The sequence below is a fragment of the Triticum urartu genome, chromosome 1A (genome assembly GCF_056163025.1).
Source record: "Triticum urartu cultivar PI428250 chromosome 1A, HENAU_Tu73, whole genome shotgun sequence".
NCBI classification, from domain to species: Eukaryota; Viridiplantae; Streptophyta; class Magnoliopsida; order Poales; family Poaceae; genus Triticum; species Triticum urartu.
In genome coordinates this window covers 11,060,603-11,079,599 of record NC_141873.1, presented here as the reverse complement: position 1 = coordinate 11,079,599, position 18,997 = coordinate 11,060,603, and the positions used below count along the sequence as shown (strand labels likewise).

Below are 18,997 nucleotides of genomic sequence, written 5' to 3'. Positions count from 1 at the left end.
TATTTTTCACTCTAGTACTTTCGGCTTCTTTTTTAAATGAAGGCTACTTTTCCTGCTCATGCAGCAACATATGGCTTCCTTCATTCTTTAAGGTCAATCAGTATTCTGTGTATTTTTCCAAAAAAGGGCAGTGGGAGGTATTCTGGTGATCTAATTAATGTTGTGTAGTGATGAGGATGAAACAGTGTAATTCTTTATGTACAAAATCATGGTTTCATGTGAAATGCAGCAAACATATTGTGAAATTTATGTGGTCCAAATGGGTTCTAAGTTTGTAAATGAGGAGCTGAAGGTGGTGTTCTTTCACAGTAAAGTGATACCGGGTCATGCAATTTATGTGAACTGTAAACAGAAGAGTTGTACCGGGTCATGCAATTAATTTTGACATCGGGCGATTAACTTGGTATCCCATCCGGTCATTTTTACTCCGCGTATTAGATTGTGTCAAGTCGAACTTTATAAAGTTTCATCAAATTTATATTAAACAATAACAACATCTATAATACCAAGTATATATGCTATGAAACTACATTTCATAATGAATGTAACACTATGATATGGCATTGTGAATGTTAATGCATTTTTCTATAGTTTGGTCAAAGTAGAGATACTTTGACTTCAGATAAAACTTATATGCAGACTGAAAAGGACCGGAGGCAGTATTAAATTCAAGGATGGCAGGTTCTTGAAAATAGATATTGTTACTGCGATAGGATGAAAGTTGCTGATATTTTAGTTGCGAGGACATGAGGTGGATACAATATGTTTGCAGAGCCGATACACCTTGAGGAATAAGGAGACACGATGAACTAGGAGGAGAAGATCGGTAAGAAGAAAGAAGGACAAACCCATTTTAGTTGACCCATGACCCAATTCCAAAGATTGATATTGATGCGATAGAAATTAGAGGAACCAAAACACCGCTAGCTCTCCAAGGTTATGTGGGAACGCCTAATCGGAACAAAAATGGAGCCGAGAGACCATCATGACTCCACGCGGCATCGCCTTCGCCGTCCAGCCATTGTCGTTAAGGACACATAAAACTAAGAGAGAGAAGCTATTCTACATGCTATGCAAACTATGCAACGGTCCCGGGGTTCCTCCATCTCTTGGGGGCGAGAAGGGTAGATGCCGTTTCTCTTTGAGGGAAATGATAGTATTTTTTTTGAGAGAGAACAAGGGGAATGATAGTTTTTTTAGGCTATGAGGGGAACGACAGATGACGCTGGTAGTGGGGCCCACAGCTTTTTTAGGTGAGTGAGGCCCACAGCCTTTGTTTTAGGTGAGTGAGGCCCAGAGCCTGGAGTGAGTGATTAGGCCCAGCATAACCGCAGTTTTTTTTCTTTTCTGAGACCACCAAATCCACAAGCCCAGCCCACATTTCGCGGATCTTGCGTCCTCCTCTCCCTTGTTCGTCCTCCTCGCCGGCCGGACCACGGCCGCTCGCCGGCGCAGGCTCTCCCGAGCCCCATCGGCTACGCCGCTCGCCATCCAAGCCCCCATCTCGCCCCCTCCACCGCCGCCACCACTCGTTCCCCTTCCCCTCCTTCCCTTCCCACCCCCAACCTCTCATGTTTCCTCTTCTGACCTCCCGTTTTACATCCCTCTCAGTCGCAGATGGTCTCCACGAGAAGGTCTCCGAGCTCCTCGTCTCGTCGGGTGCGATTCGATTCACGTGAATTTAAGGGGCGCGCCCATCTGCACCCAGCTGCGTGAAGTGAAGCAGAATTCACTTGTCTAGACTGACAGACCCTAATGTATACTCCCTCCGTTCCGATTTACTCGTCGTGGTTTTAGTTCAAATCTTGATCTAAAACCACGACGAGTAAATCGGAACGGAGGGAGTACGTTTGTGCTTTGCTAGCAGAATTACTACTATGTGCTTTCTGTGGATGTTACTTAAAAGACTCATCAAATTTTTGCCTACGCCGCTCTATGTCTGAGAAGTTGAAGCAATTTTGCGTGGAAGTTTCGTTTCTCTCCGATGTCCGAGAATAGAGCTCCTATGAAGTTTGTCCGCTGGGTGAACTGGAGCAATATCCAGATTCAGTCACTGCCTCCAATCATCCTTATATCTCACTGCCTCTTCTGTTTTGTAGCAGTCACATCAGTTCATATGTGCATATCAGAGGAAATATGCTTTCACCAGGTGTGTTGGACCGAGCGTACCAAGTTCCCAGGTTGCAAATATGATCCTAGCTAGCCATTAATATGATGGTTCCACATTTTCTTAGCATGAGGACTCTGCTAATCAGTGTAACAAATATGTTGTTGCGCTGCCTAATTTGTGCTAATTCTGAAAATATGTGCCCCTAATCTCTGATAATAGTATGCGCAGACCCAAAATGTCAGAGTTCTTAAGGACATGCAAGTACTTATTCTGTGCTTTTCCTGCTGAAATGCACTTTAGTATATCAAAATGACACTTCATGAGGTGTTTGAATTTTCTACTCACATTCAGATCGAGGGGTAGCGCACCAACCAACTGGTGCAAGCTGTACACTGATGGCATCCAGTCTGCCCTTCCAGTCAATTTATAAGTTACCAATCCTGTTCGTCTGTCTTTTCTCTGATCTGATTCACACGACTTATGAGGCACACCCATCTATGTGCCAGATGTGTGAATCAGGAGGGTCAGGAAGCAGAATTCAGCTGTGTAACCTGACAATGATGTATGCCTGTGCTTTTCTAGCTGAATAACTCTGCTTTATGTGCACGTTACCTCAATTTTTAACTCCTACACATGCTATACAGTTGCAGGAGAAGCGATTGGTGTGGGCGTCCCTCAATTGGCATGTTGGGAGGCATTCTCCGTCTACCCACGTCCCTCAAGAGACTGGACATTCGGAGGACCAGTGGGTTGAAGTCGCTGGAGTCTCTGCACCCCGCATCGCTGGAAGACCTTCAGCTTGTTAGCTGCAGTACCCTGGCATCCCTACCGAATGAACTACAAGCATACAGATTTCTCCAAGAGCTTGCAATTAAAGGTTGTCCTGCTATAAAGAAGCTCCCCAGATGTCTTGAGCAGCAACTGAGCAGCATCAAACGCAAATGACTAGATGCCCATTATGAAGGTATGCACGTCTTTCTTTGTTTACCACATTTTTTTTGGAAATGAAGGTAAAACCCTCGGCCTCTGCATCATGACGATGCATGCGGCCCTTTTATTAAAAATCCAGAACGTATCCTCAAAAGGTCTTACAGCTCGCAAACGGAGCAAAAGCGAAGCATATAAATCTGAAAAAATAGAAATGGCCTAACAACAACCGATACGGTGATAATAAGGACAAGCTCTCTAGCCGTCTATCCTGTTATGCGAACGTCATCCGAACCGGTTGAATATAGCCCGAGCCACTATCTCCCATTGATTGCACCCAATAACCAAAGACTCCCTGGAGTTCATAGGAGTGAGTAAGGACCACGTACGAATCCAAGCTGTAGCTCTGAAGATAACCTGCAAAAAAGTTAAGTTGTGTTGTCTGTTAAAAATCATATCATTTCTGCAGTTCCATATAGCCCATAGTAACGCACATATTCCAATCCAAATACGAGCTGCCGTAATCTGTTCAACCCCAGCTAACCACGTCCCAAACAAAGACGCAATATCTACTGGGGGATTAATATTAAAAACTATATGAATCGTTCTCCAAAGTAACTTGGCAAGTGGGCATTCAATAAATAAATGTTGTATTGTCTTATCCTAAGCACAAAAACAACACCGCGAGTTGCCTACCCATCGCCTCTTAAGTAAGTTGTCCTTCATGAGTATTACTTGTTTGTGGACAAACCACATAAAAAATTTAATCCGCAATGGAACCTTAACCTTCCATATATGAAGTGACCTTGAGAGGGGGCCAGAATTAATCAAATCCGTATAAAAGGATTTCACCGTAAGTATCCCATTTTTAGTTAACTTTCATTGTGTAGAGTCCGACACGTCGAAGAGTCGAACTTGAATCAACCTCCGAACCAAGTGCATCCAGGCTGTCCATCTCGCACCCACTAACGTATGTCTGAACTGGATATTCAAGGGAATAGTTTGAAGGACGATACCTACGTAATCTTCCTTATGTTGCACAATATTGTAAAGGGTAGGATATTGTAAGGCCAAAGGTGTCTCTCCTAACCATGTATCCTCCCAAAATCTTGTTGACATCCCATTGCCAACCAAGAATTTGACCCTACGAAAGAACATATCCTTCGTTCTCATAAGTCCCTTCCAGAACGGTGAATCAGTTGGTCTGATGGTAGTCTGGGCTAGAGTTTTCGTGTGCAAATACTTATTGCACAGAATTTGAGACCACATGCCCTCCGGCTCTGTCCCTAACCTGTACAACCATTTGCTCATAAGGCATTTATTCTTAATTTCCAAGTTCTCAATACCGAGACCCCCTTGGTCTTTAGGTCGACAAAGTATATCCCATCGCGCGAGACGGTATTTCCTCTTGGCCTCATCAGACTGCCAAAAGAATCGAGATCTAAAGAAATCAAGTCGCTTTCGGACCCCTTTCGGAATTTCGAAGAACGAAAGTAAAAACATTGGCATACTAGTTAGTACTGAGTTGATCACAACTAATCGACCTCCATATGACACCAACTTGCCTTTCCAGCAGATGAGTTTTTTTTCAATTCGTTCTTCAATACATTTCCATTCTTTATTGGATAATTTACGGTGATGAATCGGAATACCCAAATAACTGAACGGTAAAGCACCTAATTCGCATCCAAACAATTGTCTGTAAGTATGTTCCTCGTCTTTGGCCTTCCCAAAACAGAACACCTCGCTCTTATGGAAATTGATCTTTAAGCCAGACAATTGCTCGAAGAGACATAAGATAAGTTTCATGTTACGTGCCTTAGCCATGTCATGTTCCATGAAAAGAATAGTGTCATCAGCATATTGTAGAATGGACACTCCTCCATCAACTAGATGAGGAACTAGACAGACCCTCTACCTGACCATGTTGCTTGGCCCTGCCAATAATGACGGCCAACATATCTGCCACGATATTGAACAGAAGGGGTGACATGGAATCCCCTTGTCTCAACCCCTTATGCATCTGGAAATAATGACCAATGTCATCGTTCACCTTAATACTGACACTACCATTCTGGACTTGAGTATCCACTTGGTGCCTCCAGGTTTCACTAAAACCCTTCATGCGCATTGCCTGCTGAAGAAAAGGCCATTTTACTTTATCATAAGCCTTCTCGAAATCCACTTTTAGTATAACCCCATCTAGTTTCTTCGAGTGAATCTCATGAAGTGTTTCATGTAAGACAACTACTCCCTCGAGTATGTGTCGTCCCGGCATGAATGTTGTCTGACTAGGTTGAACCACTGAGTGAGCAATTTGTGTCAATCTATTGGTTCCAACCTTTGTGAAGATTTTAAAACTCACATTCAGTAGGCAAATGGGTCGAAATTGTTCTATCCGGACTGCCTCATTCTTTTTTGGTAATAACGTAATCGTACCAAAGTTTAGGTGAAACAACTCCAAATGGCCATCAAAAAAGTCATGAAACATAGGCATAAGATCATCTTTAATGATATGCCAACATTTCTTATAGAATTCAGCTGGAAACCCATCTGGTCCCGGTGCTTTATTTGGCTTCATTTGAGTTATGGCCAAAAGAACTTCTTTTTCAGTAAACGGTGCAGAGAGAATTTCATTCTCCGCTGCCTGTAATTGAGGTATATCATCAATCACAGACTCATCAAGAGACACCGTGGAAGTATTGGGAGGTCCAAAGAGACGTTTATATATATATATATATACGTTTTCAAATTTTCATGTCCCACTATTGTTCCCTCGTCCTGTTCAAGCTGTATGATTTTCTTCTTCCTATGTTTACCATTTGCAACCATATGGAAAAATTGTGTGTTGTCGTCCCCTTTTACAACCTTAAGCGTTTTCGCGCGCAAAGCCCATTTGAGTTCCTCCTCTCTGAGGAGAGCACGTAGGCCTTGCTCAGCCTCGGACTTGGTACGATGTTCGTTCACAGAAAGAAGAGTGGTTTCAGCCTTAACATCGAGTGCCTCGATGAGTTGCGTTAGGTATTCTTTTTTCTGCTTATAAATCCCACTTTCATTCCTGGCCCATCCTCTCAGAAATTGTCGTAGGTGTCTAATCTTATTTTGCCATCTCTCAACATGTGTCCTTCCCGTAACCGGCTTAGCCCATTCGCGTGCAATCATCTCCATAAATCCTTCTCGCTCAAACCAACTGTGTTCGAAGGACAAAGAATTTTTGTTTGCAACATGGGTAGCCTCTCCCGAATCTAAAAAGAGTGGTGTATGATCCGAGATCGCTCTTTGCATCGCATGAACCGACACCAACGGATACTTTTGTTCCCACTCCACACTAGCAAGTACCCTGTCCAGTTTTTCATAAGTCGGAACAGGTAACGAATTGGCCCATGTGAACTGTCTACCGGTAAGCTCAATTTCTCTCAAATTGAGGCTCTCGATAATCATGTTAAACATCATAGACCAACGTCCATCGAAATTGTCATTATTCTTTTCTTCCCTTCTCCGGATGATATTAAACCCCCCCCCCCCCGACTAGTAGTGGCAGATTTTCATCTCCACAAATCCGCACTAAACCGGCAAGAAAATCAGGTTTAAATTCAGGTTGCGCTGCCCCATATACCGCAACTAGTGACCATCGGAATCCATCCAATTTTGATCTCACCCTGAATTTAACTGAAAAGTCTCCGTGCACCACATTAAGCACCTCTAATGTCTCACACCGTACTCCTAGTAAAATCCCGCCGGATCTTCCTCTAGGTGGTAAAATGTGCCAATAAAAATCGATACCACTGGAGAGGGATTGAAGGAATTGGGATGTGTAATTATCTCGTCCCGTTTCCAAGAGTGCAAAAAAATCCAAGTGATGCTCTAATGTTGTCTCTGCTAAGAATCTTTGTTTAGCCAAGTCTGCTAGACCTCTGCTATTCCAAAAGAGTCCTTTCATAAGTCATCATGGAATTTTTTTCTTAAGTTTAACTCTAGCACTTCTGCGTACCGCCGAAGTAGGATAAATTTTCCACTTCCAGGGTCGTTTGGGTTTCTCCCCAACCCCCTGTGGGACAATATTATTATCAATGCCGGACACTGCCTCCTCCGTCAGGAGAGGCTCTACCGTATCTGTGTTCTCAACCTCCTCATCTTCGGTCTCGACACTAGGCAAGAGATTATTACAGATATTTGCAAGATCATTAATGCCTAAATTATTCATGTCATTGTCATTCATAGGTTTGATAGAGGCTAGATTATGAATGATCTCAGAAGCCCTCTCCGCTTCCATGGCTAAAAGATCATTAACGGATTTGACGACCTCGATTTCATTTGATCCCAAAGAAATGCCTAAGTCGTTTGCCTTATCAATTAACTCATTCTCAGAGAAGTGTAAAATTGAACAACTTATATCAAAAGACGTACCTGCAGTAGTCTCGGCCTGACGAACATGGCAGCCCTCTTGGCACACGCTAGTTGAAAGTCATCCGCATCGGGTTGTCCCTGGATCCGGTTGCTGACACGCCTGCCAGCCGACACCGGATCCGTAATCCCACCAAAAGCGATGAGCTCCTCCGTGGTCCTCTCGCGCGGGGTACGGTCAGGACTCCCACGCCCTTCCCGTATCGTCGGTGAAGGAGGAAGGGGCGTGGTGGGGTGAACTGCCGCTTTGGGTAACAAGGGGGAAGAGGACGGTGGAGCCGCCTGCTCATAGATCTCATCCCCCTTATCACCCGTGGAACTCATCGTACCTCGGCCATCCTGCTCGGAACAAAACTGCAGAGGGGTTACAACACGGGACTCCTTCCCGTATCTCACCCCCAACTCAACCGGAGACAGCGAAGTAGGAGGCGCGCCATAGATCTCCTGGCCGGGCGCCCCAACCACCGACGAAAGGTCCGGCCGTGGTACCTCGGTGTGAACATCCTGCCCGAGGTCTCCCAAATCTGCGGCCATCCCAACAGAATCCACCCTCGCACCGGGAGAAGACTCTGTGGTCGTCACATCACCGACTAGACTCGGCACTAGTGGCAGCTCAAGCTCAATCGGGTCGTTTGCCTCGACCCTGGTGCTCCATAACCGACTAGGAGCAGACCTCGGTACAAAGGATCCAAAACGAAGTGTGTTCATCGGAGTGTTGGACGGGGGCGCCTCTTTGGTAGAACTGTCTACCTTATCAGACTGTGTAACAGGCCCCTTGTCCGACTCTGGCAGTGTGTCATCGGACCCCTTCTCTTGGTTCCCGGGTGCGCCGCCCCCCTCAGTAGTATCCATGTCTTGTGTCCCATCTCCCTCCTCAGAAACTGCAGTATCCTCAATCTCAAGCTCTAAGACATAAGTGACTCCAGCATGTGTCCATCTGACCACATCTGGTATATGCTCAACACTCACAACACTGACCAAAAGCCTCGCAGCATTTTGTGCTCGAGTGGATGGCATGTCCACCTTTTCTGTCTTACCAATCAAACCACCCAAACTCCAAGCAATCAGAAAATGTTTTACAAATTTAGGTGGCACGCCATAAAAACGAACCCACACCTTCTCCAAAGGTGTACCCTCAGGTTCGTCCTGCTTCCACTCGTCAAAAGCAATCACAACGTTTGTGCTGGAAACTCTGCATAAACCCCATTTAAGAAAATGCATCTGATCCTCTTTAGTGGGAAAAGCCACCTTATAAGTCTGACCTTCTAACTTCTCCAGATGTCACTGATAATTACCTGGCACTAAATCACGTAGTTGTCTCATGATCTGAGCCTCAGTCAACTGTCCATTAGTAACTCTGATTACTGCCGGGAAGGAGCTCTCAACCATCTGCGGTAGAGGATCCACCTCCGGTGTCTCAAAGAACATCAACTCCTTACAGCAGACCCCAAAAATATTAATACCAGGCTTAGGACCGGAGAGAAGAGGGCATTCCCCAGTCACATGCTGGGAGCGGAGGTAATAATCACAAAGCTTATTCGTACACTCTGCCACGAAATGATCCTGTTGACCACATCTATAGCAAGGCAACTTTTTCTTCTTAATCGCCCACTTAGAGAGTTTTTCCCCCTCCGCTTTCTCCGACCCTTTGTCAGACGCACCTTCCTTAGTTTTGGTCCCTCCAGAAGACACCGGAATCTGCACTGCTGCCAAAGCCCTAACCGCGTCAACTGCCGCCGCCGGTAGCGTGGATGGACCTCCCACCTCAGCCGCTCCGTGCTCGAGTTCCTCCCCCGAAGCCATATCCATAGCAAGCGGTGGTGGCGGTGGGTATTGTCGAGGCGGTGGTGGGCGTCTCCCTCTCCCACCACGACGATATCCACCGCGGTAGCGATCCCGAGGACCTGTGACACCTTCAACGAAGTTACCGGGCGGACCTTGAAACTGTCCAGCATCATTATCATTGTATCGGTTATATCCACGGCCGCCACCGGACGAAGATCCACGGTGCAATCCCTCACCATATGCATCATATCCATCATCTCCCCACTGCCCGTATCGATTGACGTTCTGACCATCCCGGCTGTATCCAGAGTATCCGCCACGCCCTTGTTGTGACGCCCCCGATTCAATCGTACACTAATCTTACACGCAAACATGTACGATCAAGATCAGGGACTCACGGGAAGATATCACAACACAACTCTACAAATAAAATAAGTCATACAAGCATCATATTACAAGCCAGGGGCCTCGAGGGCTCGAATACAAGAGCTCGATCATAGACGAGTCAGTGGAAGCAACAATATCTGAGTACAGACATAAGATAAACAAGTATGCCTTAAGAAGGCTTGCATAAACTGGGATACGGATCGAAAGAGGCGCAGGCCTCCTGCCTGGGATCCTCCTAAACTACTCCTCGTCGCCGTCAGCAGGCTGCACGTAGTAGTAGGCACCCCCAGTGTAGTAGTAGTCGTCGTCGACGGTGGCGTCTGGCTCCTGGGCTCCAATGTCTGGTCACGTTCCCCAGTGGCTTCGTCTTCAGAGTGATTCGACCACTGGACTTTGAGGAATTTGATCGCCTTCTGACGTGTGCGGCGTTCAGCTTGGTCAAGAATGCGGACCGGATGCTCTTTATAGGAGAGGTCCTGTTGCAATTCGAGCACTTCATGATCTACCGCTCGGATTGGATCCTTGAAGCAACGGCGGAGTTGTGACACATGGAACACATCGTGAACCTGAGAAAGGTTCGGCGGAAGCTCCAGTTGATATGCCACCTTTCCATGCCTTTCGAGAATAGTGAAGGGACCGATATAGCGAGGAGCTAGCTTGCCCTTGATCCCGAAGCGGTGATCACCCTTCGTTGGTGTAACTCGAAGATAAGCCTTTTTGCCAGGTTGATAGACCATGTCTTGGTGATGACGGTTATACTGACTTTCCTGACGTGACTGAGCAGTCTTGAGATTCTCGCGAATAATGCGAACTTGTTCTTCGGCCTGTTGGATAGTATCCGGACCGAAGAGTGGACGTTCCCCAGTTTTTGACCAGTTCAGAGGGGTCCGACACTTTCGTCCATATAGCACTTCGAAGGGGGACATCTTCAGACTAGCTTGATAGCTATTATTATAAGAGAACTCAGCATATGGAAGAGATTCCTCCCATTTCTTGCCGAATGAAATTACACAAGCTCGAAGCATGTCTTCGAGAACTTGGTTGACACGTTCAACCTGTCCTTGCGACTGAGGATGAAACGCAGTACTGAACGACAGATGAGTCCCCATAGCTTCTTGGAAACTTGCCCAGAATCTTGAAGTGAATAAGCTGCCACGGTCTGAACTGATAACCAGTGGAATACCGTGAAGTGAAACAATTCTGGCCATGTAGAGAGTAGCAAGCTGACTAGCAGTGATTGTCTCTTTGACTGCCAGAAAATGGGCAACTTTGGAAAGCCGGTCAATGACGACAAGAATAGCATCATTACCTTTCTGCGATTTGGGAAATCCAGTGACGAAGTCCATTTCAACATGGTCCCATTTCCATTCAGGAATAGAGATAGGTTGCAGAGTTCCAGCAGGCCTTTGATGCTCTGCTTTGATACGGCGGCAAACGTCACACTCAGCAACATAACGAGCAATGTCCTGCTTCATATTAGACCACCAGAATCTTTGACGAATATCCTGGTACATCTTTGTACTACCAGGATGGATGGACAGAGGCGTATCATGAGCTTCTTGCATAACCCTTTTAGTCTTATCCAGGTTTTTCTTCGAACATGGTACCACTAGGCGGCCTTTGAAGTACAAGGCGCCATCATCGGCGATAGTGAAGAATGAGGGCTTTCCTTTTGCTAGATGGCGTTTAATCTTATGGACTTCAGAGTCATAACCGTGAATAGTCTTTATACCAGCTACGAGATCTGGTACAACAGCCAGGGTATTTAGAGAACCCTTAGTAACAACAAGAAGATTCATTTTGTGGAACACTGGGGGAGGGGGAGCGAGTGCTCCAGGAGGAACAATATGAAGGTTCATCTTTCTAAATTCTTCGACAAGCGAGGGCTGAACTTTGTGAACCTGGAGGTGGTTGCAGTAAGACTTGCGGCTCAAGGCATCAGCCATTACATTAGCCTTGCCGGGGGTATAGGATATACCCACGTCAAAGTCTGCAACAGTCTCCATCCATCTCTGCTGACGGAGGTTCAGATCTGGCTGAGTAAACAGATACTTCAGACTTTGGTGGTCGGTGAAGATTTCGCAACGATTACGGAGAAGGTAATGTCGCCACTACTTCAGTGCATGAATGACAGCAGCAAGTTCGAGGTTGTGAACTGGGTAGTTTTCTTCGTGAGGGCGCAGTTGACGAGAGGCATAAGCAATCACTCTGCGCTCTTGCATTAGGACACAGCCTAATCCTTGACGGGAAGCGTCGCAGTAAATGACAAAGTCCTTCTTAGTATCAGGTGGAGCAAGCACTGGGGCAGAAGTAAACTTGTCTTTGAGCGCCTGGAAACTTTCCTGACACTTGTCTGTCCATTCGAATTTGACACCCTTATGCAACAGATTAGTCTGAGGTCTGGCAATCTTGGAGAAGTTCTCGACGAATCGACGGCAATAGCTGGCGAGACCGAGAAAACTTCGGACTTGCTTGACATTCTTCGGAGGAGTCCAATCGAGAATAGCCTGAACTCGTTCAGGGTTGATGGCAATACCATCCTTGGAGATGACATGCCCAAGATAGGTTACTTCGGGGAGCCAGAATTCACACTTGGAATACTTAGCATACAGTTGATGCTCTCGAAGCTTTTCCAGCACAAGACGAAGATGTTCAGCATGCTCTTCCTTGTTCTTGGAAAATACAAGGATATCGTCCAAGTAAACCACGACGAACTTGTCGAGGTAATCCATGAATATATAGTTCATCAGACGAGAGAAGGTGGCGGGAGCATTCGTTAAGCCGAATGACATGACGGTGTACTCGTATGATCCATACCGAGTCACGAAGGCGGTTTTTGGGATGTCCTCTTCACGAACACGGATCTGGTGGTAACCCAACCTCAAGTCGAGTTTAGAGAACATTGATGAGCCAGCCAGTTGATCATAAAGATCATTGATCCGAGGAAGAGGATATTTATTCTGAATGGTAGCTTGGTTTATAGGACGGTAGTCTTGGACTAATCGGTTTGTCCCATCCTTCTTCTTAACAAAGAGAGAAGGTGCTCCCCAAGGAGAGCAACTTGGGCGAATGAAACCTTTGACAAGAGATTTGTCGATTTCCTCCTTAAGCTCAATGAGTTCATGCGGCGGCATCTTGTAGGGTCGTTTAGCTATAGGGGTGGTGTCGGGTTTCAAGTCGATGATGAATTCGACAGCTCTAGCAGGGGGAATCCCTGGAAGTTCTTCTGGGAAGACATCTTGGAATTCACGAACGACGGGAATGTTTTCAATGCCCTCGAGTGGTGCAGCGTTCAACGCATTCAAGGCATAAAGTCGTGCCTCGGCGTTCTGAACTAGATGATTTTGGTAAGCTATTATTTCGTCAGAAGGGTGTAGCAGATGGACGACCTTAGTGGCGCAAACTATAGAAGCAATATGCGCTTTCAACCAATCCATTCCCAGAATGAGGTCGATGTTAGACGACTTCAGGATAATGGGAGATGCATAGAATTCCAGCCCTTTGATTTCCACGGGGACATCGATGCCTACCAGTTAGGTTTGGCATTGTCCCACGGGGTTTTTTACCAATACCGAAGTGTTCATCTCCTCACATTTAACGTCATGCTTGTATGCAAAATCTTCTGACATGAATGAATGCGATGCTCCTGAATCTAATAAAACAGATGCAGGTACTGAGTTTACGAGGAGTGTACCCATCACGGTAGCAGGCTGGTCTAGAACTTCACTGAGATCAACGTGGTTGGCGTGAACACGACCATAAGACTTGGCATTGTTGTTGCGAGGCTGGTTGCTTCCACAGCCAGCTGTGGGGAGGGCCAGTTGATTCTGGTTCTGATTCTGATAGCAGTTCCTGGCAAGGTGACCAGGTTGGCCACACTTGTAGCACAGACCATTATTGGGAGTGGGATCAGGAGCTTGGGGTGGTGGAGCTGGAAGCCTTGGCTGCCTAGTTGGTGGAGCAGGCAGACGAGGTGCAACATAGGACTGCCTTGGGGCAGGTGCAGTTGGTTGGTACATGCTGTTGGGAATCCATATCTTACGCTTCTGCGAGGACGGGCCCGAAGATGAGCCCGTGTCATGGTTGCGCCTGTGAGAGCTCTGGTATTCCTGCAGACCAGTTTCGACATTGATGGCCTTGTTCACCAGGGTGGCGAAATCAGTAAAGTCATGCACTAGAAGTGCGAGCTTGATATCAGCTTGAAGGCCATCACGGAACTTCTCCTGTCTGCGTGCATCAGTTGCAATGTCTTCTTCAGCATAGCGGGACAGATCCAGAAACTCCCGCTGATAAGCTTCCACAGTTTTGTTGCCTTGGGTGAGGTTGCGGAACTCACGCTTCTTCCGGTCCATGACTCCCTGAGGAATGAAGCGAGCACGGAAGGCAGCTTGGAAATCTGGCCAGGTGATGATTGTTCCAGCTGGCAAAGTACGCCTGTGGCTGTCCCACCATTGAGCTGCGGGTCCTTTTAGGAAGAAAGAAGCAAAGGTGACGTAGCTTGCAGGGGCTACATCAGCAGACTCCATCTCATAGGTGATGTCACGGAGCCAGTCATCAGCATCAAGAGGCTGAGTTGAGCTGCGGTACACGGTTGGGTTGAGGCGCATGAAATCCTGCAGAGTCACTTGGGTTGGCTGCTGGTTCATATTGGGGCGAGGAAACTGAGCCATAATATTCTCCATGAACTGACGATTCAGCTCAAACTGTTGCATCATCCCAGCCATGTACTCAGGCGGTGGTGGGGCGTTGCCACCACGACCACGACCACCTGGTCTAACCATCCTGCTAATATATAACAGGGGTAGTTCAGCATTGAGAAATTTGCAAAGACAAGAATCATTCATGATGAAACATGCACAACGAAAGCAGCACGATAGACACTACATAGTAGTCGGCATATCTTACAAAAGAGATCATGCATAGAGTTCGGTACACAGAGTTCGGTACATAGACTAAGACATCATAGGCGGCACACAGGCTCGCGGCGAATGCATCTAACACTAACAAGCAAGTCTACATCAGTCCCACGCGGTACTGCAGAGGTAGGTGTAGCCCGACAGCTGGTAGTGACGCGAAGGGAAGACCTCCACGCGAGTAGCCTGGGGTCCGCGGATACTCTGGTGCGGAACCCGATGCGCAGGTGGCAGGAGAGGACCAAGTGCAGGAGTGTAGCCTCCCACATCTGGCCAGCCGACGCCCTGGGGCATCACGGTCCTGGCAGGGTAGATCGCAGAACGCGACAGATCACCAGATCGGACAGAGGGGTGCAACAGCGTCAGAGCATGATACAGGTGCTGACGGGTGGTGTACAACTCGTGGCGAAGAGCTCGGTTAGCTCTATCCAGCCCATCAGCATGCAGAACCAGGTTCTGATGGTAGAAGGGCTTTCGGGTGACAGTGGAGTAGGCTGCAGTGTAGTAACCCTCCGCACCAACATCGGATGCGATAGCAATGTGCCTGAAGGGGGAGGTGTCCAGCTCCTGATACTCTCCACAAAGACGTGTCAGAGCAGCATAAGCAGCATCGTGGACCGCCATATCGATAGTCACTCCAACACTATGAGCAGTGTGCAACACGGTAGTGGAGTCATACTCCCGAGAGTAGAGGTGGACGATGGCACGGTACTGCTCCTGGTTGAAGTCCTGATACTCCTCATAGACGGTGTACTCAGGGTGCCAGCGATAACCCAGATAGGTCATCATCTCAACCAACACAGCAGGTGATCCTGAGGCACCAATGGCCGTCGTGTGGCGCACGACCTGCCTCGTGGGTTCCATCTGAAAACAAAGATGTTTTCACAGGAGTCAAATGATAATGTGGATAATGTTCAAATACTACTCTAAAGAATAACTAGGGCTTATCTAACTTTGGCGCGGCAGGGAGCGGCGGGGCTGCGGCGGAGCTCGGCGGTGCGAGGCACCGCGCTCGCGACGCGCGGGTAGGCAGGGGGGCCATGCGGCGCCGATCGGTCGCCGGAGAAGGAGGCGGGCGCCGGAGCGCGGGCGAGCAAAGGTGGCCATGGGGCGCAGCGTGCGGGAGAAACAGGGCGGCGGCGCGGCGAGCGAGCGGCGCAGGCGAGGCGCGTCGAGGCGGGGCGATGGGCGCGGCCAGGCGGAGCGGCGGGCGGCCAGGGCGCGTCCGGCTGCGGTGAGCGCGGGGCCGGAGTGCGCGAGGCGCGGCGACGGTCGCGAGGAAGGGAGTGCGAGGAGAGAGGGCGGGACGCGAGGAGGGGCAGCTCACTGCGGGGAGTAGGGTTTGGGCAACGGGGCGCGGGGAGCGACTCGGGGAGGAGGACGAGGAGGTCCGGCGTGGGGAGGAGGAAGCAGGCCGGCAGGGGAGCTCCGGGCGGCGTCAGGTGAGGGCGAGGCGGCGGCGAGCGGTCTCCTCGTCGATCCCGATCCAATCGGGAGAGAGGGGGAGGAGATATTTTGCGGGGAGGGAGTGGGGGTGTCGGTGGGTACTGGGGGAATGGGGGGTCTTATGGGTGCGGGGTGGGCCGCAGCTGGGCTGGCCTGTGGCCTGCTAGGCCGAAGCCCGGGGGAGGGGGGGTGCTTCCCCCTTTTTCTTTCTTTTTTCTTTTTGTTAGTTCTTTTGTTTTTGTGTTTTTCTTTTTCTTTTTATTTATTTTCTTTTCTGTTTTATTTCATTTTAAAGTATTTAGGCGTTTTCTAAAAATGTGTTTACTTCATCATAATTATCAGTGCAATATTTGGCATCCACCGAACATTTTTGGTTTCAACTTTTAAAAACTTTTGTTGTTTGTCATTTTCTGAATTGATTTTTGAATCGGTTTGAACTAACGGAAGTTTAGCAACAGTAATTACCGATGACATGGCATCATTAAGAGAGTTTTACTGTAGCCTAATTATTCGGGCGTTACACTTGCGCACCGCAACCCCTTCCTAGGGCCGGTGCCTTGGCTGCAGGTGGCTGCGCCTATTCATCCGGTTGTCGCGTATTGGGCCTAGGCGCCTGTGTCAACGCCGAAGAGTTAGATGTCTCGGTCCCCTGCTGTACGGATGAGGGAACGCCCCGGCCGGCGGCAGCTCTGGGCTGCACTCCCGTTCCCACCGACCTCGGCGGAGGCAGGGCGCTCCGCCCGATAGCGCCGTTCCCCCCAGCCGTCGGGGCACCACGACCAGCGCCGCCGGCGGGCAGTACTGGCTGAGTGCCACGCCCGGGCCCAGCCGCCACGGCAGTACTGGACGTCGGGGCGCCACGCCCGGTCCCTCCAGCAGTTGAAGCACCAGCGGTGTGCGGCGCTCGCTTGATGGGCGGCTGCCCTCGTCAGGTCATGGCGTCGGCGCAGGAGATCCTCCTCGCTCGCCCAGTACCCAGCGAACAGAAGCCCGGCACCACCGCCCTAGTCTCGATCGATTGCGTGACTGGCAGCGATGCAACATGTACGTCCGCCTGTTTGTGATGAAACGAGGCTTGGGCCTCCAGCTGGGCCTCGCCCGAACCTAAAAGACCCACGACCATCGTTCCATCCGGCGAAACATCCAAACCAGGTCCATGACCCAATATCATATTCAAACGAGCCCGTCTGGCCGCTCGAACAGTACTCGCCGATGTCGCCACCGGCGATCTTGGCGGCGGCGGTGGCCGGCTAAACTTTCCTTTCTTCTTCTTTCTCGTAACCATAGTCCAATTGTCCGGCAAAAATTGTGACAAGGTCACCGGTTCTCTCATTACCTTAGGGATCGGTCCGATCCATGGCTTCATGGACGGCTTGGAATTTTCAAATTTTGAACGACGTCGAACGATCTTACTCATGGGCTCCGGCGACGGCAGCGGACCGACACCTGACGAGACCATGACTCTGGTGGGTGCATGACACTCCGCTTGGTCTTCGTCATCGCTCTCCAGAAGCACCCAAAACCGTCCTCCCGGTCGTGCCTGGATCGGCTCCGTCAGATCAATCATCTCCGATGCTTTCGGTCATACGTCAATCTGCACACACTCGCCAACAACTATGTCATAATCATCAAGTTTGAAATGAAGACCTACCTCAATCATCTCTCTGTCTGGAAGATACTCGCCGGCGAGGACGTCGTTCTCCAGATCGAGAAGAACCATCCATCTAGAATGAGGGGTGAATCGAAGCCGCCCTTCGATCCAGCAAACCGGATCCATCCCAATGGAGAACGAAGCGCGCCATTGCATCCACCGCCGCTCCTCCCGCCCGATCTGACGCTGCGGATCATCACGGTCCCCCCCCCCCCCCCCCCCCCCGATCCCGTAGACCCCTCCTTTCTCGCCGACAGCGCCGCCGCAGATGTATTAGGAGATCGCGAACGGATCGGGTGTGCCCCCCTAGCGCAGCGATGCGGTGAGGATGAGGGTGACGGCGGTGAGATTCCGGTCGCCTCAGGCGGCCTGGTCTCCGCCTCTCCCTCTCTCATACTGATGGAAGTATGGGTTCTTCTGCCTATACTTATCCGCGATATTATTATATCTCATATTGTGAGGCGTTGCTAGCATGCTTGTTTGAACATGTCCCGGCCTTGAGCCCTTGACTCTGCATTCTTGCGCTGATCTTGCGGTGTTATCCTCTTTGTTTACCACATTTAACCAACAAATGCAATTATCCATCCCATCCCATGTACCACGTCAACACTGTATGTACAAAGTTTGTTCTCCATTATTTTAATGTCATATGGAATTAAATTTCATGCAAAAATTAGTTTCTACAAGTTTGCTCTGACATCATTTCTGATAAGTGTAGTAATGGCATTTAAACCGAAGACATGGAAGGGAATACCAAGAATAGTCAGTGAGTGGAGGATGGCCGCTCGAGAAACCAAGGAAAGCCAGCCATTCATGTTGATGTAAACAGGTCAGAAACCATGCAGGACGGGCTTGGATTTTGTTTGCTTCAAATAATTTTATGTTGTGATTGTAATCAATCGGCTTGGTTCAACTTGTACCCTTGTCTTCTCCTGATATTTGTAACGTGAATTAATTTATCTCCTTCGACATCACCCAGATTTTGTATAAGTTGGGCTACGTGTCTAGTATTGGTTTTTGTATTAGTATTGGTTATCTGGTTATTCAAATGGTTCCTTTAATGGACTGATTGCTCAATCTAGAAAGTATTGATTCTCACCTTACTCCATATCGAGCTCTTGTAACTGAACCAAGATGAAGGGATGCTTGAATATATTCCTTCCAGTTCGTTTGCACAGATAACTTGGATCATGGACGCATGTAGCTAGTGCTGGCTTTCCAAATGACTCCTTCCAGTTTGTTTCCGACCAATATTCATATTTGTTAACACCTTCTGCATCATGCTGTTTGTAAGCATGTTAGTGCTCTGTTCTGAGAAAATCATCTCTTCATCTTTGCATCATACTGCAAATATGGTTGTTGGTTGCCCTCTAG

General features: G+C 48.5%; 1 long non-coding RNA gene across 1 annotated transcript; it reads left to right on the top strand.

Annotated features, from left to right (window-relative positions):
• Positions 1–1,371: 1,371 nt before the first annotated feature.
• Positions 1,372–18,637, top strand: LOC125541757 (uncharacterized). The gene is made up of 3 exons (XR_015616374.1): positions 1,372–2,180; positions 2,755–3,074; positions 18,342–18,637. It is a non-coding gene; the product is annotated as an uncharacterized LOC125541757 (long non-coding RNA).
• Positions 18,638–18,997: the final 360 nt, after the last annotated feature.